The following is an 18,808-nucleotide window of genomic DNA, read 5'->3' on the forward strand; positions in this document are numbered from 1 at the left end:
AAAACAACAAAAAATCCCGCTCAAATTAGCTATCCTTATAATAATATTTTATTTTAACATTGCGAACGTCATGATAGTTTTCAACCCTTCCACTCAAAATAGAATGGACGTCTAGCGCCGTCAATGGCATTGACAGATGAGCATTCAAGCTAGTCCTCCCTTTTTAATGAATAGACGTCCATTGATGTCAACGTCAGTCAATTAAATCAACAAAAGTGTTCAACTATAAGAACTCATTTGTTTCCAATTGGACGTCTATCACAGTCAATGGCAGCCAATGAGTTCATGGCAAAAAAAAAAAAAAAAAATAGCACAAGGCAAACGAAATGCATGACTTTTTTTGAGTGGGCGCGGCTATGTTTTGACAGACAGAGAATAAGGGGCGGGGCTTGACACTCTCAAAGAGCGCGCGTTCGTACGTACATGAGAACCTCTGTCATTCACGCATACACATCCGGAGGAGGACACCGTAGATTAGCTGCTTTTTACACCGACGATGGGACCACTTTCCGCGGTTCCTTCTGGAGTATTCACCCGTGGGTGTCGGTGACGGTGGAACGCAAGGTAAGATACCAAACTTTTCTTTATTCTTCGTACTGTATTATTATTTACATGTGTGAGTTCCACCTTAATCATGATTATTTTGCAGTCTTTGTTTGTCTTTGTCATCCTTTATCTTGACGTTTTAAAATTTGAACGCAATTACGCACACTTTGACTGGTAAACTAGCCCCCGTTTAAAGTGATTTAGTCGAAAAATTAGAACTTTTAAAAGGTAACAAGCGCGAGTAGAGGCTACTGTGTCAGTATAGGTAACTTAAAAAGGGAGTTTTTAGATGATTGACGTCCTTTGTGGTTTGTCACTGTGCATGGCTGACAGGTGATGAATGATTTTGCTTGTGGCAGTCTTGAATAAGGGAGACGCAGCAGCTTCAGGAAAATCATGAAAATTCTATTTGTGAAACTTCATTAGTCATAACTGGAAATTTTGAGGCTTTCTGGCTGGAAATGTGCAAGACACACGCACGTGCTTATGTTGGTTTACAGCAGTGGCGTCGTTAGGCCAATAAGCCCCCCTAAAATAATGTGTTGTTGTTTTATTTTAAAAAGAAAATGCTGACATTTTCACTTTGAAGTTGCCAGGATATTAGTTTAAATCAATAATCATATAACATATATTAACTTAAATATACACTGGGGCAAATAAGTATTTAGTCAACCACCAATTGTGGAAGTTCTACTTAAAAAGATTAGAGAGGCCTGTAATTGTCAACATGAGTAAACCTCAACCATGAGAGACAGAATGTGGGAAAAAAAAGCAGAAAATCACATTGTTTGATTTTTTTAAAAAGAAGTTATTTCCAAATTAGAGTGGAAAATAAGTATTTGGTCACCTACAAACAAGCAGGATTTCAGGCTGTCAAAGAGGTCTAACGAGGCTCCACTCGTTACCTGTATTAATGGCACCTGTTTTAACTCATTATCGGTATAAAAGACACCTGCCCACAACCTTAGTCAGTCACTCCAAACTCCACTATGGCCAAGACCAAAGAGCTGTCGAAGGACACCAGAGACAAAGTTGTAGACCTGCACCAGGCTGGGAAGACTGAATCTGCAATAGGTAAAACGCTTGGTGTAAAGAAATCAACTGTGGGAGCAATTATTAGAAAATGGAAGACATATAAGACCACTGATAATCTCCCTTGATCTGGGGCTCCATGCAAGATCTCACCCCGTGGCGTCAAAATGATAATAAGAACGGTGAGCAAAAATCCCTGAACAAAACGGGGGGACATAGTGAATGACCTACAGTGAGCTGGGACCACAGTAACAAAGGCTACTATCAGTAACACAATGCGCCGCCAGGGAATCAAATCCTGCACCACCAGACGTGTCCCCCTGCTGAAGAAAGTACACGTCCAGGCCCGTCTGCGGTTCGCAAGAGAGCATTTGGATGATACAGAAGAGGACTGGGAGAATGTTTTCTGGTCGGATGAGACCAAAATAGAACTTTTTGCTAGAAACACAGGTTCTTGTGTTTGGAGGAGAAAGAATACTGAATTGCATCTGAAGAACACCATACCCACTGTGAAGCATGGGGGTGGAAACATCATGCTTTGGGGCTGTTTTTCTGCAAAGGGACCAGGACGACTGATCTGTGTAAAGGAAAGAATGAATGGGGCCATGTATCGAGAGATTTTGAATGTAATTCTCCTTCCATCAGCAAAGGCATGGAAGATGAGACATGGCTGGGTATTTCAGCATGACAATGATCCCAAACACACAGCCAGGGCAACAAAGGAGTGGCTTCATAAGAAGCACTTCAAGGTCCTGGAGTGGCCTAGCCAGTCTCCAGATCTCAACCCCATAGAAAATCTGTGGAGGCAGTTGAAATTCCGTGTTACCCAACGACAGCCCCAAAACATCACTGCTCTAGAGGAGATCTGCATGGAGGAATGCGCCAAAATACCAGCAACAGTGTGTGAAAGGCTTGTGAAGATTTACAGAAAACGTTTGGCCTCCGTTATTGCCAACAAAGGGTACATAACAAAGTATTGAGATGAACTTTTGGTATTGACCAAATACTTGTTTTCCGCCATGATTTCCAAATAAATTCTTTAAAAGTCAAACAATGTGATTTTCAGTTTTTTTTTCCACATTCTGTCTCTCATGGTTGAGGTTTACCCATGTTGACAATTACAGGCCTCTCTAATATTTTCAAGTGGGAGAACTTGCACAATTACTGGTTGACTAAATACTTATTTGCCCCACTGTATTCATAAATCTGTCAGTTTCCCGTCCCTTCATAGAGTAAGGTAGAGAGCCCCTTTCGTGTGTTGTTATCCAATCCATTCCACTTGTTCATATCGAGAACACCCACATCACTGAAAATCCAATGCGCGTTTTCCCTGTCACCTTGCTCACAGTCGGTACCAGACTACGGGCATATGTGTGTGTACCTCTAACACACACAGAGAGCGTGGATAGATGGATATAACACTGTTTTCCAAGAAAGCGAGTATTTATCACTGCTGATAGTAACAGTTAGCTCCAGCCCCCGACTAACAGCAGAAAGTCCCATGTGATTTATAAGTCAACTGCTCCGTGTTTGACTAATAAAAAGCTGGCTTGCACACTACAGACAATCTCTGCGCATGTCTTACCTTTGTAGTTTTGCAGCCAAAAGTTACATCCCATCTGTAAAATAACGCTGCTACTTAGCTGCTGCTAGCTAGTTAGTCTTAAATGGTCCTGGTTGTTTATAGAGTTGTTGAAGCCTTAGAAGCTGAAGCCCCCCTAAAATAGGCCTAAAAACACCACTGCTGAAATGCATTCTTTTGTTTTGCTTGTTTTTGTTTTTGTGAAGGTCCTGGTTGTTTATAGAGTTAAGTGTGCACTCTTTTTATCACTATCTTTGGGGCGACTTCCTTTCTGGAGTATCAGCTGTTTCTCACTTTACGCATAGATGAGTACAGGAGCTGAGCTCATTCACCTATGATTATCATCTGTGGATAGTCATAATAATACACAAATAATAATCACTCGACCAGACGACCACCTTTATTGACTTGTAGAGTCAGACCAGAGTGATAGACCGATTTGCCACCCTGAAAAACAGATGGCATTCTTTGATGCTTACCTCTACTAAATAACTTACAATTCTAGCCATTTTCCCCCTCTGTTGTTCTACTGGATAAAAAATAGACTGAAACAACAACAATAATAATAACGAATATATGATCAGTCTTTGTTATCTGTTTATGAAGTTTTGTGCTTGTATGTTACATTCACTTACATCCTGTGCATCTCATGGGCCCCCCCCCACCCCCATCCCCACCCCGTTCTTAAAACCTCATGACGCCCCTGGTTTACAGCGTTGCGGTTGTACTCCAGTCTCCACTTTGCTGCAAAGGTCCAGGTTTACGAATAAAATATGTTAGGTTTCACTCATGCGTTGTTGTACTCCATAAACTAAATGATGGAAATAACATTAGCTTGCCCAATTGTTGTTGCAGTGCTGCACTCTGCAGTCTCAACTTCACTGTCATGCTGTGTTATTTAGCTTTAGAATGTTTATGTAATGCCTGGTAAGTATAGTGCACAGGTGTCAAACCAAAGGCCCGGGGGCCAGAAGCAGCCCACCATATTGTTTTTTGCGACCCGCAAAAGTAAATCATGTGCGTCGACTTCACGTTTTCCGCTTATATATAATTCCTCAATGATGTCTGAGAATATTTTGCTTTTTTTTCCGCTTAAAACAAAAATCTTTAGTTTAAAAAAAAAAAGAATATTTACAGTTAGCCTTTTTGATAAAAAATAATCAATACAAATAAATATGCTTTCCTCCCTTTTTTATTAAAAACAAATACACAAAAAAATATTTTTTACTGTTTTCCATTTTTGTTTTATTTTTCAAATCTAATAAATAAATGTCATTCAAAATTGTGAATTTAAATTAGTTTGTTCCTAGTAGACACCAGAGGTGGGTAGAGTAACCAAAACATTTACTCAAGTAAGCTTAACTTCAAAGTAATTACTCAAGTAAAAATGAAAATAGTCATCCAAAAAATGTACTTGAGTACAAATAAAAAAGTATCCAGTGAAAAGTAGGCATGTGCCGGTTACCGTTTTCAAGGTATACCGTGGTATGAAAATGTGAAGGTTTCAAAATCGCTAAAATTTTCCGTCATACAGTCACTACGGTATTAGCTATTTTTTATGTCCCAAAAATGCAGGGCTCACCCCTCCCCCTCAAGTTGTTGCTCGGTGTCAGTGAGTCAGCTGTGCTGCATGTCGGCTGGAGGACATGAAACACCTAAACTTTTTCCCCCATCGATGAAAACAAAGTCGCTGGTGTTGGAATACTTTGGGTACAGGAAAGTTACAGACACCCGTGGCTTAGGTGGGCCAACCGACATGTAAAACATGTTTGCGGGGGGGGTGGCTACCAGAGAAGGCAATATCTCAGATTTCGCATTTATACAAAATTAAAGGTTAGCAAACGCTGTCATGAACGTTTCCCCACTAGCTATGAGAGTTAACGCTGGAGTGTGTAATGTGTCTAACAGTGGTAAAACATATTGTATGCTTGTTAATGAGGCCAATAACATGGCTAATTAGCATGCCAATTTAATTTTATTCAGATTTCTTTTTTTTTTAATTTATTTGATTAACGTCATACTTTTAATTTGCTAATGTTGTTTTGAAAAATAAAAATCCTGTTCAATGGAAAAAATATATATATATTTTTTGTAACCATAAATCTCAAAATAAAGCATTTTAGATCTGTAATTGCAATACTGTATGACCGTTAAACCGTGATATTTTTGCTTAAAGTTATCATACCGTCAGAATCTCATGCACATGCCTAGTGAAAAGAATACTCAAGTAATGAGTAACAATGTGAGTAATTACCTAGTTTTCTTAATTTATATTTTTGATTTTTTTTTTTTTTTTTTAAACAATGGTATTTTGTTTCTCTCAGCACAAACATATCTATATGAACTGTGGTTATACTTATACTGTATAATAACCCAATTATAGAAATACAAAAAATAAAAAATAAAAATGAAATCATTGAATTCCGGGGAGAGAAAGAAAAAAGGCAAAAATCAAGCATTATTCGCCCATAGAGCATGAGTGCCTTCTAGTGGAGAAAATACTTCCTAGTTTGAATAGTGAATACTGTAGTTCCTTCATAGTGACTATTATGAAATTAAAAGGATCATATCTCCGGTTTTCCGTGTGGGAGAGAGGTTTAAATCCACGCTTTCGATTCATGTTGAGGGTAGCGCTGTATGTCAAACACTTCATTTTTTACAGTGCTTTAAAATGCCACGTGATTGAATAGCCTGATGTGATCATAGAACGAATGGAAAGCTTGCGTCAGATTGGTGTAATGGAATCGTGATTATTGTTGCGACGTCTCATTGGTGAAATTGGTCTAGCTATTCTTGGCATCGTTGGCAAAAAATTAATAAAAATAATATGTAGAATGAAGAGGGAAAATGTAACGACTCTTGTGTAGCCCAAAGGAGCGGAGTTAGAGTAGCATTTTTTCTTCACAAATCTATTCAAGTAAAAGTAAAAAGTATAGCTTAGTGAAACTACGCCTAGAAGTACATTTTTCTCAAAAAGTTACTCAAGTAAATTTAAATGAGTACATGTAACGCGTTACTACCCACCTCTGGTAGACATCCAATCCATTTGAACTGGCAGGGCTTACAGAAAATGATCCTTTGTTAATTCGCTGCCAACACTCCCAGTTTAAATGGGTTGGGCGTCTAATGCAGTCAGTGGCTGCCATTAAGTTTAAAATAAATTAATGAAGGTATAACTATAAATTGGCCCAGTTATACACCCGGTTATAGGAGGACCGTTTGTGATTTCATTGTTTACACTTCCCATCTTGCATGTGTGGCAAGAACGAGCGTATTTTCCTTTTAGTTCAATTGTTTTGCACGTTTGGAGGATGATTTAACTAGGCAAATTGTTAACTCTTGCTGTGTGATCAATTGTGTTGGTTAATTAGTCCTTTTTAATTTTAATATACACATTAATATACACAACTTATTTTCATGCAAATTGATTCTACCACAGTGAGCATCATCAGGGATGGTTAAAAGCAGTAGGGGTATATGGACATTATCCTTCCAAAGTTGAAATGGATTGGATGCTTTTAACTGGCAACAGCAGTGAATGAGTTAAGGGCTACAAGTAACAAAATAATTGCATTGATGCAATGATATTGCAGTATAAATGTATATTTTTTATAGTAATGAAACAAACTTTGCATAACAAAGAGAAAAGTTCCTGCGACAGCAAAAAACATTAAGGGATCACAACTAGGGTTGTTCCGATCATGTTTTTTTGCTCCCGATCCGATCCCGATCGTTTTAGTTTGAGTATCTGCCGATCCCGATATTTCCCGATCCGATTGCTTTTTTTGTTTTTTTGCTCCCAATTCAATTCCAGTCATTCCCGATAATTTTTCCCGACCATATACATTTTGGCAATGCATTAAGAAAAAAATGAATAAAACTCGGATGAATATATACATTCGACATACAATACATAAGTACTGTATTTGTTTATTATGACAATAAATCCTCAAGATGGCATTTACATTATTAACATTCTTTCTGTGAGAGGGATCCACGGATAGAAAGACTTGTAATTCTTAAAGGATAAATGTGACTTTGTATATTGTGACTAAATATTGCCATCTAGTGTATTTGTTGAGCTTTCAGTAAATGATACTGCAGCCATTTAACTTCTGCCCAAATGCATGATGGGAAGTGCAACCATGACTGTGCGTAGGGGCACCAATTGATATATCTTCTCTGCATTGGGAAAGGACATAGGGTGTTAAGAAAAATATCAACTACTACCTTTCTTCCCCACATTGCCTCCCACGTTATTTTTAATTGCTGAGAGAGGTATTGTAAGGCTTTAGCCACATAAAAAATGGCTCCAAAGGCTGTCAAAATTCTCTCTACTCATTATACGCTGCCTTTTAGCGCTATCTATAGGTAAAACGGCGTCTTTATAGATTGAACGTGACAATGCTTGAGTGGGTCGTGCAGCGCATGCGTTAATTATTTAACGTGATTAATTAAAAGAAATTAATTACAGCCGTTAACGCAATAAATTTGATGGCCCTACTTTAAGCCAAAACTACTCTGGATGAGTGTAAGACATTTTTTCTGTAACGTTAAATAAAATTAGAAAACATATATTAGAGAATATATATATTAAAAAAAGGCATGTCCGATATTTTTTTGCCGATTCTGATACTTTGAAAATGACGTGATCGGACATCTTTAATCACAACCAAGATGGCTCAGTTTATTACATTGCATTATTTTTTAATATGTTTATGTAAAACAAAATACTAAAATTCTATACACTTTCCTACATTGATTTCAACATTGTTAGGTGAGCTAACGTAGATTCACTGTTTAGGTGACTAGCTCCATCTCGTGTTAAAGCTGAGAAATGCAACAGAATGTAACTTAAGCTTCTTGTGCTGGTCGTATTCAATGATATTTTCAATATCTGCAGCGGGCCACAGTTTGGGCACCACTGTCCAATAGTGTATGTCAAATTGCTTCATTTCTAAACGGCTTCCTTCCTCATATTATCACACACTTTCTGCTGTGATAATGACTGGTTACCAAACACCTAATCGCAACCTAATGATTTCACCTCTTCTCTCATGTCCTCTCATCTGCAACACATTCAATAACATAATATGTTGGAGTCAATAGATTCACACATTAACCAACATTTCAAGTGTTCATGTAGGGGTCTCTAACTTGCAGCGTGGGGGCCAAAAATCGGATTTCCTACTGTATATACGAGTTTGAAGGAATGGCGAGTTGGCGACACATTGTATCTTTTGCACTTTGTAAATAATTGATTTGTTCTGAGTGCGTGCCTCCACTCAAACACATTCCGTGCCCCTTAGTGCATCTGAAGGCAGATTAGGTAATAATGACACCGTGGGCGAGGTCTCCCAGGGAAACTGGAACAGTAAAGGCCTTGAAGAGAGTGGAGAGGCTTTCCTAATGGCTCTCGATGGCATCACACCGACAGGAAGAGGTTACGTGTGGCCTTTTGTTCATCTGCTTTAAACAATGTATGCTTTAAGTTTAGACACACAAATTCAAACACGCAGTCTCATTTTATAACTAGAAAATGCAATTTTTGGAGAAATTGCGTTGGTAGCTATTAGAGGCGTGCGAAATTTCCGATTCTTAGATTATTCGCGATTCGGCCGTGGAAGATTTGAGAAGGATTCACAAATATCCAAATTCCGATTTTTGAATTATACCAGGTAAAGCGGAAGTAAAACACAGTGAGCGCGGTCTTTGGGATGCAATGAGGAACGGACCGAGAGTAAATATCATGTTCAACTCACGCCGCTAGATAAAAAAAAAAAAAAACAATCATACCTGACTGCGGCTGACAGCTGCTACAAACAACGCCCAGTTGCTAGTTGCTACAAACATACGGCTACAGTAGATATCATATATATGTAGAACTAGATGCAAAATGACAGACAAACGTCAGTGTTAGAACTTGTATTATTGAACAGAGATGAGAAATGACAGACTTTCCGGTGTAAGTAAACAGCCGCCATCTTAAAGCGGTAGACCACTCTAGAAGGCTCTGTTGTAGCGAACCTAATTAACTTTTTATCTAAAATACTCCTAAATCGGCAGAATCTTGTCTTGAATCTATCTTTAAATGATGAAATAGTTTTAAAACTTTGACAAAAGTAGACGGGAGGGAATTATAGAATAACGGGAGCAATTTTAACAACTGTAACAGTTGATTCACAACATTAAATTAATTGTAGTTTAAAGCTGCTGATACAGAATGGGGACTGGAGTTTTTTTATTTACTGTTATTTTTGTATATATATGTTTACTGTTATATGTTAACTTGATACTGAAATAGTAGTTTGGTTTAGCCCGAGAGGATTTTTGAACAATTTTGGAACTAATGTACAAAACATTGAAAAAAAAAAAAATGGAGGGGGTGCATCAATAATCGTTTTATAATCGAATCGGAGCCTCTGAATTGTAATCGAATCGTTAGGTGCCCAAAGATTCCCAGCTCTAGTAGCTATGCTGTGATGGTTGGTATATGAGGTCATTTCAGGGCATTTTCAGATTTTCAGGGCATTTACAGGTCACTTGCTGTACATTTTAGGGCATATACAGGTCATTTCCTGTTGAGTTTGAGTCACTGCCTATTCATTTGGGTGATTCCCAGGTCACTTCCTGTTCTGTAACTCAAAATAAACAGGAAGAGACCCTTAAAATACACCAAAGTCAACAGGAAGTAACTGAAAATGAACAGGAAAACGACCTTTAATGACCCAAAATTACCTCATTGCCTGGCATTGGCTGCCACTACCGGCCATAGACGTTCAATCCGTTTGAAGTGGGAGGGATGGCAGCGAATGTTAATTCAACAAGTGATAAACTCATTCCAATTCACAGCAGAAGCTTGTTTGTCTGTTTATTAGTTTTTTGTAGTTTTTTTAAATTTATAAATTGTAGATTTTGCATTACATGCAGAGCAGCCATCAAATATATGATTAAAAGAGAAAAAGTAGATCCATGTTCTAACTCTGAGGTGGTTGAAAACTTCGAAGTTTAAGTCTTTCTGTGACTATTAAGTTCTCGCTGTTGCAACCTGTTGATGACACTTGGCGACATGCAGACGACACTAGAGTAGGAAATTCAACTTTTTGAGCCCGCATCGTATTTACGGTTTTCCTAGTTCTGCCAACAAGAGCTGCTTAGACTGATCGAATACCAAATGAGTCGACAACTATTTCGATAGTAGGTTGAATTTTTGGGGAGTGATTGTCGATCTAAAGTTTGACTGACTCATCTTCTTTCCAGCCTCTTAATAGCAAGTAATCTATATTATTTGTTTAGATTTTTTTTATATTGAAAAACAAAAATGGGAAAAACTTTATTCCTTTTTAAAAAAAAAAAAAAAAAACTGTTACTTACATTTCTTAATTTTTATTTTTATTTTTTATCTTAAGCGTTGTATTTATCTGCATATGTTCATATTTTTTCATTTTTATAAAATTATTTATTTTTCATTTTAACTAAAAAAAAATGTTTTTTATATATTATTTGTTTTAATTAAAAAAAAAAAAAAAAACGGTAATTAGGAGGCGTGCCAAATTTCAGATTCTTAGATTATTCTTATCTATTATTCTAGATTTTTAGATTTGTAACTAATGTACAAAACATTAAAAGCGGGGGTGGGGGGTATCAATAATTGACTTATAATCGAATCGGAGCCTCTGAATCGTAATCATAATCGAATAGTTAGGTGCCCAAAGATTCCCACCTCTAGTAATTAATGCCTTTATTTTTGTTTTGGGATTTTTCAGTAGCGTACCGCACGCAACACGTCTCTTTAGCTCATTAATTTTTATGACGTTAGCAACTGTTGCTAGGCGGGTCAAGCTAGTCACTAATGCTAAACACATGTAAATAGTGTACGAACGAGATGTTTACCGAGCTAAACCTACAAAATCTGTCCGAAAATGATTTCCCTGGTGCCAAATTTACTGGTAAAGATGTGGGAGAACATACAAATGTTCAGTTAAAGAGATGGCTTCAGTGTCGAGCGCTGAAAAAGACTGGGGGGAAAAAAGAGCCGACCTCATCCAGAGGTAACTTTTTTATCGGCACCTTTTCTTGCGCGCATTGCCTTACGCTATTGACAATGACATTCTCCTGTTTCAAATATCTATCCTTTACTACCATATGCCCCGTCGTTCTTATATATTATATCCCCTGGTTGTCTTTCATCTCTGACCGTTCTTGGGGGTAATTTATATTGCTATTTTTGTGTAGCGATCGCAAATGCTACTCGGTGACAGCTAACGAACACTTTTAATTTTTTCATTAAAACATATCTTAATTCAATAATTTATCTACACTTCCCCCTTACTTAGGTTGTATCTTTACAGCTGAAAAGGTAACAAAAGTGGCAGTCAGATACCATTTTAATTTTTTCAGGTCATTCATTGTCAGACAAGCAGCACGGCAAAACGCATTGCTAAAAAAAAAAAGTAAAAATAATATCAAAATGGCTTACCTCTTTGGGGCAGGCAATGGATCATAATTGTCATCTCAAGGACCATGGCCTCCAACAAAATGTTTTCTGCATATGTAGGTGAATGGCTTCACCTTGCTGGCGTTGAACTGGTCTTTTGGACGTATACACAAGTTGATCCATCGTTCACATTTTTTCCCTTTTTTTGCTTTTGGAAACGTATGAAGAAAACATCCTTCATATGTCGTAATGTCATTTCTACAAGTTTGATAGCAGCAGTGTTTACTCGGCATGTTCTTTTTTGAAAGATTACCGGCAGAAAACAAGCAGTATTAACATGGGTTTCATGCGAGGGCACTTCTATATTGACCCACTTCCGGTTTAAAATGGTGACATCACAGTCTAAAAATAGCATTCGTGCTGTACGCTATTAAGAAAAATAAAGGAAATGGTAACGATTCCTTTTTTTTTGTCTTTTAATGTTTATTTATTTATTTTTTTTAAGTTGGGGAAACCAGTCAATTTTCTCGTGTGAAAAACTCTAAATAGGTCCTAAGTTTTATCAAAATTGAGTTTTAATGGGAAAACATGAGGCAGATTCACATGTTCTACTCGCAGGACACACAAAATGATGCCAAATCTGGCCCAGGGGCCTTACGTTTGATACCTGTGGACTAAAGAGTACAATATGGAAGAGAATGAATTCAAATGACTTTTTTCATACAGAAATCCTGCATCCAATGTAATTAATAATGATGTATTTTAAAAACGCCAAAAAAGTAATTGTTAAAAAAACTATGTTACACAAAATTACTGTAAAAAAAAAAAAACCCATCGAAGACTAATTTAAAAACGATGATAAAAACATTCAATAACATTTCACACAATCATAAATTGAGAAAAGCAATTAGGATTAAATAAAGAACGTAACTCATTACCTGCTATTGACAATGATACACATCCAATTAATATAAACTAGGAAGACTGCCTGTGAATACTCAACTTTCAGTGCATTTGACCCCTACCATTCAAAATGGATTGGACGTCTAGCGCGGTCAATGGCAAAATATATTTTTGTCTCTCTTTGGTTATGAAAGCTTCAAAAGAAAACTTGTTTATTCAAATCTCACATTCACCTATCGACCATTCAGTAAAAACATCATTTTAATATACCAAGCAGCAAACATAACCTTCCTTGGTGGAGGTAACAAGTTTCTGTATTGATCCCTGACACCTCATTTGTTTGTGTGGAAAGAGCCGGAAGCGTTGATGACGAGCCAACGCGGGTCTCCTGTGGATTTAGTGTTTGAGTAGCACAGGCGCAGATCTGATGTGTGGGCGTCTTGTTCCTCCTCGCTCGCTCTTCTACATTTTGAATATTTTTCGCTTACTTTGGCTCAAGGACGTTACGTAATGCCGGTGAGAGCCTCATTTGCGCGAGGGCCATCGGAGAGAGACTTACATGCCTGCAAACCAACACTAAAATTGACCACCACATTTTTTCCCCATCATTTGCTCACTAAGATACTAATGAGTCGATTAAAGATAGACCGATATATCGGCCGGCCGATATATGGACTTTATTTTCGAGATTGATATAATAGAATAACTTGTGTTCACTGTTTTGGTGATGATCTTTGTCACTTATGCACCAACTAGAGGTCAAAAAGACCTGGTTTAACAACGAATTCTGTTCCTGCGCTGGCAATGTAACCCGGATGTCCACGTAAGTCTGAATTAACCCTTTAAATACCTCAAAACACCCTCTAAATTAAAAAATAAAAATCTATCCAAAAACATGTTTTATACGCCATTGTACTGTCCTTGCAAAGACATTGGAGCTAAGTCCTATCTAGACAGTGATTTAAGCTCCGAAATGATGTCAGACGTCCGTGTGGTTTGCTGACTTTATTCAGCTGCTTAAGACATCAACACTTGCAGAATAACACTAAAATAAAATGAAATTCAATCAGTCGCATCTTCAATGACAGCAATTCAAATTTGCGTTTATAAGTTGCTGCTGATGCAGCAATAACAAACGATTAGTTTCATATCACCTATACACACACATACACATACATACAATTAACTAGAGGTGTGCGAAATTTCCAATTCTTAGATTATTCACGATTCGGCCGTGGAAGATTCGAGAACGATTCACAAACATCCAAATTCCGATTATTGAAATATGTCAAGTAAAGCGGAAGTAAAACGCGCCGCGCGGTCTTCGGGACGCAATGAGGAACGGAGCGAGAGTAGCTAAACATCATGCTTGTCATTACCTGGCCCCTCGGGTAATGCCAATGCTCAACTCACGGCTCTAGCTCAACTCATGCCGCGAGATGAAAAAACAACAACATACCTGACTGCTGCCGACAGCTGCTACAAAGTACGTCCACATAATGGTACAGTAGATATCATATTTATATAGGACTAGATGCAATATAGACTCGGTGGTGTTAGCAGCACATGTACAAAAAGCTAGATGCGGGCGTTAGTAAATGGCCGCCATCTTAAAGCAGTAGACTTCCCTGCAAGGCTGTTGTAGCGAACCTTCCAAGCGAACCTAATTAACTTTTTATCTCAAATACTCTTAAATCGGTAAAATATTGACTTCTATCTTTAAAACAGTTTTAAAACTTTCACAAAAGGGAAATTATGGAATAACAGGAGCAATTTTAACAACTTTAACGGTTGATTCACAACATTAAATTAATTGAATGTAGTTTAAAGAGCATATGACACCAGAAAAAAAAGTCTTAAATGGCATTATTATGTGAATTAGAATCATATTTTGAGACGATTCGACTATATACAACAATTTAGCAAAGCGCAGATGACGAGAAATTAGTCTTTTAATCTGCCGGTTAGCCACGCCTACCATTATAGGGCTTTAGCGTCCCCAACAGGTGGATGACGTCAGCGGTAGACTAGGCTCATCGGTTTTACTATTCAGCCCATTGAGGGGGAATTGTTCAGAACGAGGAAAACGCGACGAAGAGAGCTGCAAAATGTCATTGTTTCAGTCTCTCTACTCCCAATATTTTTACAGGATATTCTTTTTATCCAAGTATTTTTCCCCAATAGCTATATAAATGGCTTGAGAAGGACCAGTCAGCCCGTCGAGGGGGACCTATTCACAATGAGGAAAACGCGACGAAGAGAGCGGCAAAATGTCATTGTTTCTGTCTCTTTACTTCAATATTTTTACAGGATATTCTTTTTACCCAAGTATTTTCCCCAATTGCTAAATAAATGGCATGGTCATGACAAATAACAATCTTGTGCTAAATGGAATATAAAATAATAAAAATCCATTTATTCAAGACGAAATGGCAAAATTACTCCATAATGGTCAAAACAGTCGACTTCACCTTTACTGTCACACCTCCCGAACGATATTTTATGACACCTAAATCGGATATATGTAATTTCCCTTCCCCGGCTTCGGAGAATGTAAACAGACCAGAAGGAGTGACAGCTAGCCGACATGCTAACCCGAACCGAGGGATGTTTCAAAGTCTTCGAAGTGGAAAATCACACATAACTAGCCTGGATTATTTGACATGACGACCCGGTTGTCGAGTTTCTTTGCGGATCGGCAAACCGCCCGGCGGAGAGCAGTTTACAGTTCGTTCCCTGGAGGAGGGTGGCTGGAGTTGTTGTGTAGCTAACGCGCTAACAGCTAACTGCTAATGAGCATGAGGATAGCTTTTTACATGCCTATCAATGATCAAACGTAAGTAGTCCTTTATTTAAAGGAATTTTATAGTGTTTACTTTGTAATCACTGTATTCGTATTTGACATAATACAAAACAAGATGTTTACTCACTTCCTTGAAAGTCCAATGGTCCCACAGTAAATATCCACGGTGAATGGGAACCTTTTGAAACTCCAAAAAGGCGCATACGCCTCTCCCGCATACAGAATGATTTTTCTGCAGCCGTTTGGCTGGCGTGATGCAAAAAATAAAAGTATTAATCCGCAAAATCAGCTGAATCCTTCGTCCTCATGCACAACAGTACACTGTATAGTGAAGAGAACGTCTTCTACCGTACACGTCACAGCGCCCTCCTCCTCAATGCAAGACCGAAGCCGGAAGTCACTCATTTTCCTGGCGCGGGATTCAAAAAACTAAATAAATATAGCGATCGCTTCCACACACATCCAAGCGGTCCATATCATTCAGGGGCATAAAATACCGCGTGTATTATGAAATAAACATGCTTTTTCGTGTCACAGGCACTTTAAAGCTGCTGATACAGAATGGGGATTTGAGTATATTATTTGTTTTTAACTGTTAACTTGATACTGAAATAGTCGTTTATTTAAGCCTGCAAGGCTTTTTTTTTTTTTTTTTTTTTTTTTAAATACAATTTTTGTAACTAATGTACCAAACATTAAAAGCAGCTTCTGGCGGGGGGGTGAGGGGGGGGGGTGTCATCAATAATCGATTTATAATCGAATCGTAGCCTCTGAATCGTAATCGAATCGTTAGGTGCCCAAAGATTCCCACCTCTACAATTAACTATGGTAAATTTAAACATTCTGGTTGCATTGGATTTGATATGAGATACCTTAGTAATGTTATTCAAAGAATCAGCATATTCAGCATACAGTGCATCACAAAAGTGAGTACACCCCTCGCATTTTTATGGTCTATTGGTGTGCATGGCTGTCACCCCAGGAGGAAGCCTCTTCTGAAGACGGTAGACAAGAAAGCCCGCCCGTCTCATCAGGCCAAAGGACATGGTTCCAATATTCCATGTGCTTTGTTGACATGTCTTTAGCAAACTGTTTGTGGGCTTTCTTGTGTACTGTCTCCAGAAGAGGCTTCCTCCTGGGGTGACAGCCATGCATACCAATTTGATGTAGAGTGCGGCGTATGGTCTGACGCTAACAGGCTGACCCCCCCCACCTATTCAATCTCTGCAGCAATGCTGACAGCACTCCTGTAACGAGTCACGTGACATTTTGGAGGGAAAATGACAAGCAGTACTCAATTTGGACATTTAGGGATGTATGTAGTTCCCAAGCGTTGTACTCACTTTTGTTGCCAGGGGTTTAGATATTAATGGCTATATTTTGAGTTATTTTGAGGGGAAAATAAATGAACTCTATTATGTAAGCTGCACACAGACTTTTCATTGTGTCAAAGTGTCATTTTGTCAGTGTTGTCCCATGAAAAGGTATACTTAAATATCTGTGCAGAAATGCGAGGGGTGTACTCACTTTTGTGATGCACTGTACATTTCAAGGAGGTTTGTTTTTAGTTTTTTCTGAAAAATGAAGATGGAGTGGGACATTTTAAGTGTTTTGTGAAGTTCATTTCAGATCTGTGGTCCTCTGCACACAATGCCAAAGCTTATAAGCTTTAGCCTTCTGTTTTTCCCAGTGATGTTATTTTTTTTCTTCTGGTTGAAAATGTTTGTACAGGTTGGGATGAGATCACTTAATTTATGGTTTAGTTTATGGATGACCTGATACATTACGCAAGCATTTTGAAAGTAGTTGTGTTCTTTTACCCTCAGAAAGGTGGTGGTGGTGGTGAAAAATGTATTTCGTTGGAGCATTGAACTAAGACTATGTTATGGCACGTATAAGTTTTTTCTGTAGTGTTTTCAAGCTTTTTCAGATAAATTGGAAATGTGTTGCACCATATGATATTATAAATGTGGTTCTAATAAAGGTTTATACAGAATGAGAAGTGCAGAGTGGGATATCATGTCGCAATTTAAAAAACATCGGCAGCATATTTCGACAGTTCATCAATGTTTTTTTAAAATGAAGGTACTCATCAATATGTACAGTGGGGAGAACAAGTATTTCATACACTGCCAATGGGAAACCCATTGGCAGTGTATCAAATACTTGTTCTCCCCACTGTATGTATTAGCATGTATCAGTTGGTGTCCGCACATTATCCAAAACAATCACGTAAACTCGCCTATTCGACTATTCGATCACAATTGAAAATGCACAATAAACATTACAAAAGGGGTTATCTACACCCGTCGCCTCTGGTTGCTTCACAAACAACAAATGGGCACACGTGTGCGGGGTGGACAGGCGCGTCTGTAAACGCTTGCTGCGCCAAATTAAAAGGATGCATTACAAAAAAAATGTCAACATTAAAAAAAAAAAAACCTAAAAAAAAAAAAATGACGAGATGTCGGCGTCGTGAAGTCGAACTCGCGTAAGTCTGGTTTGTCGTAACCAGGGGACTCCCTGTAGTCGTCGAACACGAAAAAGAACAGGAATTGGATGTGCTTCCTGGAAGCCATCTGGCAACTCCGTTCAATAGTTTTCTTGTGTTGCTTGTTTAAGCATAGTGTGTTGTAAGCGCTCAGACAAAAATGCTTCTGTCATCTATACACGAGCTAATGTAGTTCGTGTTGTCTACCTAGAACGTGATTGATTATGCTAACGACTAGCACTACACTAACATGGACGCTGTTTTTATTATTGTGTTCCATGTTTAGTCTGTAAGTAAGCTGTGACACAAATGTTTCTGTCATCAATATGCAATATGCATATGGACTATGCAGCGGCATGTTGAAGCCACGCACTATAAGTAGGTATGTGCCGGCATGATAACCGTAAGACAAAATATCAAGGTATCACGGTATTGCAATTACAGCTCTAAAATGTTTTACTTTGAAATATCTTGAAATATAAAAAAAAAAAAAAAAAAAAAACCACAACTGTATTCCATTGAACAGGATTTTCATTCTTTAAAGCATATTAGCAGATTTGAATATAAGTATAATGTTAAGTTAAAAAAAAAATCTATATAAAATTAAAATAAATAAAACAGCCACAGCTCAACATTATTAACATCAGAACTAGGGGTGTGACAAAATATCGAAATGGTGATATATCGTGATACTTTGTATCCCAAAAGGTTATCGATATGCTCCTGCAAGAATCAAGATGTCGTTTAAAAAAGGTGTCAATGTCTATTTAAAAAAAAAAAAAAAAAAAAAAAAAAAAAGGAACCAACAAGTTGCTACCAAAATCTTCCACCATAATAGTGTCTCGGTATCTCTAAGGCTGCCTTGACGGTGCTCGACACCCAATCCATTTAGACTGGGGACGTACATTCATTCGAAACCAGAGCATTCGCAGTCATTCTGTCAGATTTTCAGGGCATTTACAGGTCACTTGCTGTTCATTTTAGAGCATTTACAGGTCATTTTATGTTGAGTTT

The 18,808-nt window shown here is 38.0% G+C and overlaps 1 protein-coding gene across 3 annotated transcripts in view; it reads left to right on the plus strand.

The window, feature by feature from the left end:
- Positions 1–397: 397 nt before the first annotated feature.
- The window catches only part of adcy7 (adenylate cyclase 7), a 139,423-nt gene continuing 121,012 nt past the window's right edge, over positions 398–18,808 (plus strand). For all 3 annotated transcript variants that reach the window (XM_057854713.1, XM_057854704.1, XM_057854724.1), the window contains exon 1: positions 398–564. The gene's annotated coding sequence lies outside the window, so the exon portion shown is untranslated. The remainder of the gene's footprint in view (positions 565–18,808) is intronic.

This window comes from Corythoichthys intestinalis, chromosome 1 (genome assembly GCF_030265065.1).
Source record: "Corythoichthys intestinalis isolate RoL2023-P3 chromosome 1, ASM3026506v1, whole genome shotgun sequence".
NCBI classification, from domain to species: Eukaryota; Metazoa; Chordata; class Actinopteri; order Syngnathiformes; family Syngnathidae; genus Corythoichthys; species Corythoichthys intestinalis.